The sequence below is a fragment of the Salvelinus sp. IW2-2015 genome, linkage group LG9 (genome assembly GCF_002910315.2).
Source record: "Salvelinus sp. IW2-2015 linkage group LG9, ASM291031v2, whole genome shotgun sequence".
In the NCBI taxonomy this organism is placed as follows: Eukaryota; Metazoa; Chordata; class Actinopteri; order Salmoniformes; family Salmonidae; genus Salvelinus; species Salvelinus sp. IW2-2015.
Window position 1 is genome coordinate 21,886,637 of NC_036849.1, and position 6,633 is coordinate 21,893,269.

Consider the following 6,633-nt stretch of genomic DNA (forward strand, 5'->3'; position numbering starts at 1 on the left):
GAGGAAGCACATATAAGGGAAAATGCGACTGTTGGAGGACGTGTGCTAAACCATGCACTATACACGAGTCACTGTCTAAGCTACAATACAGAAATAATATCTTGTGCTAGCCTAGATGCCAGGGCCCTATTAACGTTCATCTCGCGTTTAAAAAATACGTATTTTGTGACACCTTGACAAGCAAATATTTAAATTCTCCAAACTGAAGATGAAGTACAATTTCTGATAATCGTGAAAAATTCCCTAATAGAGGTGGAGATAAATTCTATAAGTCTGCCTTCCTGCCAAGGTTGTGTTCTTGCAAATTTCATGGTTATTAGCTCTAGTTTTCATCAGTGCATTAATTATACAACAATGAAGACTCAAGAAGAAAGGCAATACAATGAAATGGAATCAGTGATGTGATATAGCCTTGAAGGTGGGGTATTGAATGTAAAAGTCAGTGGTCCAGGTGTGCAAAGCCTCTTAGACTCACCGAAAGACCAGCTGTAAATCGGCCAAAGGTGATTTCTAACCATGTAATTGACTCAGGGGAGTAATACTTATTTAAATGAGATATTTCTGTATTTCAGTTTCAACATAATGTGCACCCAAAAAAAAAAGAGAACAAAATGGTTGCAGTTTGAGGCCATGTGGCGAAGAGTGATGTGGGCGCTGAGATGGGGTGTGAGCAGGTGGTTCTTGGGCAGGGTGATGTGGGTGCGGGAGATGGGGGTGTGAGCAGGGGGTCTGGGCAGGGTGATGTGGCGCTGGAGATGGAGGGTGTGAGCAGGTGGGTCTGGCAGGGGTGATGCTGGGGCGCTGAGATGGGAGGTGTAGCAGGTGGGTCTGGGAGGGTATTTTGATGGGCGCTGGAGATGGGGTTGTGAGCAGGTGGCGTCTGGGCAGGGTGATGTGGGCGCTGGAGGATGGGGGTGTGAGCAGGTGGTCGGGGCAGGGTGATGTGGACGCTGGCGAGATGGACGGAGGTGTGAGCAGGTGGGTCTGCAGGGTGATAGTGGACGCTGGAGATGGGGTTGTGAGCAGGTGGCGTCTGGGCAGGGTGATGGTGGACGCTGGACGATTGGGGGTGTGAGGTGAGGTGTGGTCTGGGCAGGGTGATGTGGGGCTGGCAGATGGGGTGTGAGCAGGTGCGGTCTGGGCAGGGTGATGTGGGTGCTGGGAGATGGGGTTTGGGAGCAGTTGGGTCTGGGCAGGGGTCGATCGTGGCACGGCTGGAGATGGGCGAACAGATTGAGCAGGTGGGTCTGGCAAGTTGGGAACTTAAGTAGTTGATGTCCGGCGCTGAGAAGATGGGCGAGTTATCGCCCATACGCCAAGACCCTGTTGAGGAAGTGGGTCTGCGGAGACAGAACCATCCGGATGTGATCAGTGGAAGGCTAGAGAGATGGGACGCGGCTCATCCTTCCGCGTGAGCAGGTGGTGGGTGCTGGCAGGCGCGTTCGATGGTTGGCGCTGGAGATGGGGGTGTGAGCAGGTGGGTCTGGGCAGGCGTGATGTGGCGGCTGGAGATGGGGTTCGTGAGCAGGGTGGGTGTGACGACCGCGGACAGGGGGATGCAGTCGTTTGTTATGTACATGTTTTTTATTCAGGCTGTGAATTCAAAATGTGGAATAAGTCAAGGGGTGTGAATACTTTCTGAAGGCACTGTATGTACAGATGTATTAAACATATAAAAAACAGAAATACCTTATTTACATACAAATTCAGACCTTTTGCTATGAGACTCGAAATTGAGCTCAGGTGCATCCTGTTTCCATTGATCATCCTTGAGATGTTTCTACAACTTGACTGGAGTCCACCTGTGRCAAATTCAAATGATTGGACATGATTTGGAAAGGCACACACCTGTCTATATAAGGTCCCACAGTTGACAGTGCATGTCAGTGCAAAAACCAAGCCATGAGGTCCAAGGAATTGTCCGTAGAGCCCCTACACAGGATTGTGTCGAGGTACAGATCTGGGGAAGGGTACCAAAAAATGTCTGCAGCATTGAAGGTCCCCAAGAAAACAGGGGCCTCCATCATTCTTAAATGGAAGAAGTTTGGAACCACCAAGACTCTTTCTAGAGCTGTCCGGACAATGACCCTAAGCACACAGCCAAGACAACGCAGGAGTGGCTTCGGGACAAGTCTCTGAATGTTCTTGAGTGGCCCAGCCAGAGGCCAGACTTGAATCCGATCGAACATCTCTGGAGAGACCTGAAAATAGCTGTGCAGCGACACTCCCCATCCAACCTGACAGAGCTTGAGAGGATCTGCATAGAAGAATGGTGAGAAACGCCCCAAATACAGGTGTGCCAAGCTTGTAGCGTCATACCCAAGAAGACTTGAGGCTGTAATCGCTGCCAAAGGTGCTTCAACAAAGTACTGAGTAAAGGGTCTAAATACTTATGTAAATGTAATTATAAAAATATATGTAACGTAACAAAATGTGTAAAAAGTCAAGGGGTCTGAATACTTTCCGAATGCACTGTTCATATACTGTAGGTAGGTGGAAAGTGACTCGGCACCAGGTTAGATAATAAAGATTACCAGCAGTTAATGTGATGAGTCAAAAGAGTTGGTCAATGAAGGTAGCTATTTGGTTAACTATTTAACTAACTATTTAGCAGGCTTATGGCTTGTGATAGAAGCTGTTCAGGGTCTTGTTGGTTCCAGACTTGGTGCATCGGTAATGCTTGCTGTGTGATAGCAGAGAGCACAGTCTATGATTTGGGTGACTGTAGTCTTTCACAATTTTTAGGGCCTTCCTCTGACACTGCCTGGTATAGAGGTCCTGGAAGGCAGGGAGTTCGGTACCAGGGATGTAACACTCACAACACTGAGATATTCATACCCGCAAATTTGCTCTGTACTCCCTAAACCCTACCCCAAAAAGTCAGGCTGCGGCTCCCAGCAGTACCTAGACAACAGTGCCTGAAGCCTGGGTGCTGTGTCCTGATGCCTGGGTGCTGGAGTCTGGGTGCTGGAGTCTAGGTGCTGGGGCCTGGCCAGGGACTCCTCAGCTCCCTGTTCTTTTTTATGGGAGGGAGTAGAGCTGAAAGCACCATTTATCATCACTTGTGTGGGCAGCGTCACCACGGCAACGCTCAGGCTGGCAAATGCCACTGCTGGGAATACTAATGAGGTACTTGGCAGGCCTGTTGACGGCAGAGAGGCCAGAGCTGCTTCTGCTGTTGTTGTGCTGCTCTGTGCTACAGTAGAGAGGTAAACAGGCCAAAGGAAATCAATTAAGTGTTTCCACAGTGTTTGGCATGCGCTCTAATCTTGGGTGCCACATTTAAAATAATACAGAGATCTGCCTTTAATACCCTCCTCTGCCTTCTGCATGACAAAAACAGCCAGGGAACAATAGACAGGGAAGGAGACAGCAGAGCTGCACAACAACACTGAAGCTTCACTAATTCTACAATTCAACACTTCCAAAATAGAAGAGTACTGTAACGGCTTTCAGTAGTAGTAGGAAGGATCGGAAGACCAATGCGCAGCGTGGTACATATCCATAATGACTTTTAATAAGAATGAATACGACAAAATACAAACTAACAAAGTGAAACAAAAAGGAAAACCGAAAACAGTTCTGTCTGGTGCAGACACACAAAGACTGAAAACAACCACCCACAAAACCCAACAGAAAACAGGCTACCTAAATATGGTTCCCAATCAGGGACAACGATTGACAGCTGCCTCTGAGAACCATATCAGGCCAAACACAGAAATAGAAAATCATAGAAAAACTAACATAGACAACCCACCCAACTCACGCCCTGACCATACTTAAACAAAAGACAAAACAAAGGAACTAAGGTCAGAACGTGACAAGTACCCACTATTCTTTTCTTTCTACTCTGTATGAGTTTATGGTGGAATTTATTCATGAAATACTGAACTTAAGTAGGGACTTCTCAACTTTCCATTTATTCATACATTCATATTTTTTCCACTTTGTTAACAGCTGAAGGATATCCCCTGTAATAGACACTGTAACGTAGTAAAAGTGTACTTTTACAGTCCTGCGTCTCTATACTTTTAACTAGTTTACTTTTTAAGTAGTTGAGTGTATAGTGAAGTGAGTTTACAGAGGTGATCTGAGTGTCGTCATATCCTCCAGTGAGTAGCCGGAGACAGTACGACCCTGTAGTTCACAGGAGAACTGGATTGGGTGCTCCTGCCTTCCAGGACTCGTCAATAACTCTCAGTCTTAACAGGGCCGCCTTCAAATTTCCACCTGACAGATTAGGGCTCTCCTTCATCTCTCCTCCTTTCGCTCTCTCTCTCATATGAAACAGTGTGGTGAATAMATTGGGCTGGAGCATGCCTTCTCTGCTCATTGCCTCTATTGATGCAGCCTCTTTGATCGAGCAGGGTCTAATCAATTCTTCAGTAGCAGGAAGATGGAGGTAAAATCATTTTCAGGCAAACCCTTCAAATGACTTGTCATTAATTTACCTCTTTACTACCACTTGTTTGCTCAGAACGAGCTGCATTTTCCTCTGTCTAATAGTGAGTTTGTGCTCCTGGGATTTCATGGGCTACTAAGTGTAGGGAGGAGGAGAGAGCGAGAATGCATGTTGGTGTGTGTGTGTGTGTGGGTGGACGCCCTGTGTTTGCTCATCCTTACAGAGTCACTTATTAGTGCTAATTGGGAGGGACAGTTCAAACAAGCACAGAGGAGTGGTTGTCACACAAGCGTGACATGGGTGCAGAGAGGCAGGCAGTGCCGGGTGCTCTGCCCAGCTCCAGCCCACCCTCTTCCCACACCCAGCTACCCTGGTTCGCCTGGCTCTCCCTGGCCCCCGGCCCAGCACCACAGAGTGGCCACAGAGTGGGCTCTTTGTCTGGACACGGCCATTAGCAGTCAGCAGACTTCAGAAATGTGACCAGGACAAGCCAGTGGACAGAGGCGCAGACAGACACACGGCTGTCTGAGACACTTAGGAAGTCAACAGCTGACGGAAGAGCCAACACAAAAGACGAGCTGCTGAAGCCTGGGAAGCGTGATCTGCATGTAATATACCACCCACCCTACCTACTCTCCACTTTCACTTCTCACACACACACCAGAGCTCTACTACATTAGTGCCTTCATTAACGCTGGTAGATGCGGTGAAACACAATATCATATGAAAGGCTTTCCCTCTGCCCTGAACCCCTGTAGTTAATAATAAATCAACCCATTCAGTATCGACGCCGGCACCTTTTCTCTGAACATCCTCCATACCATTATTTATCATGGGTTTTTGCTAAAAGATGCTAATTTCAAGGATTATTTACAACTATAATAGATGCAATTATATTCCTCACGAACCGGTATAGCCTAAGGTATAAGCACCAATTAGTAACTGGTCATTATCTTGAGCATTTGCAACTGGGAGTAAAGTAATAGAGGACCATTCTGTTGCCTGCGTGAACAGAGAAATTGCTGTAGTGCTGTTGTAATTAGAGAAGGTTGTTTACTTCCAGTCTAGAGAGGGTGTTATATTCAATGACACTTGCCATACAGTCCTCTGGCCCCAGATATAACTCTACTGTCCTCTGGCCCCAGATATAACTCTACTGTCCTCTGGCCCCAGATATAACTCTACTGTCCTCTGGCCAGATATAGACTCTACTTGTCCGCTGGCCCAGATATAACTCTACTGTCCTCTGGCCCAGATATAACTCTACTGTCCTCCTGGCCCCAGATATACTCTACTGTCCTCTGGCCCATATAACTTACTGTCCTCTGCCCAGATATAACTTTACTTCCCTCTCCCCAGATATAACTCTTAACTGTCCTCTTCCCAGATATACTACACTCTACTTCCCTCTTCCCCAGATATAACTATACTTCCCTCTTCCCACATAAATTTTATATAACATATTACTCCCTTCCCTCTTCCCTCCCTTCCAGATATAACTCTACTGTCCTCTGGCCCCAGATATAACTCTACTGTCCTCTTCCCCAGATATAACTATACTTCCCTCTTCCCAGATATAACTATACTTCCCTCTTCCCCAGATATACTATACTTCCCTTCCCCAATATAACACCTACTGTCCTCTGGCCCCAGATATAAACCTATCACTGTCCTCTTCCCCCAGATTAACTATACTTCCCTCTTCCCCAGAATATAACTCTACTGTCCTCTTCCCCAGATATAACTTACTTCCTCTTCCAGATATAACTCTACTGTCCTCTTCCCCCAGATATAACTTTACTTCCCTCTTCCCCCAGATATAACTATACTTCCCTCTTCCCAGATATACTATACTTCCTCTTCCCCAGATATAACTATACTTCCTCTTCCCCAGATATAACTCTACTGTCTCTTCTCCAGATATAACTCTACTGTCTCTTCTCCAGATATAACTTTACTTCCCTCTTCCCCCAGATATTAACTATACTTCCCTCTTCCCCAGATTAACTATACTGTCCTCTTCCCCAGATATAACTCTACTTCCCTCTTCCCCAGATATAACTATACTTCCCTCTTCCCCAGATATAACTCTACTGTCCTCTTCCCCAGATATAACTATACTTCCCTCTCCCCCAGATATAACTATACTTCCCTCTTCCCCAGATATAACTCTACTTCCCTCTTCCCCAGATATAACTATACTTCCCTCTTCCCCAGATATAACTCTATCT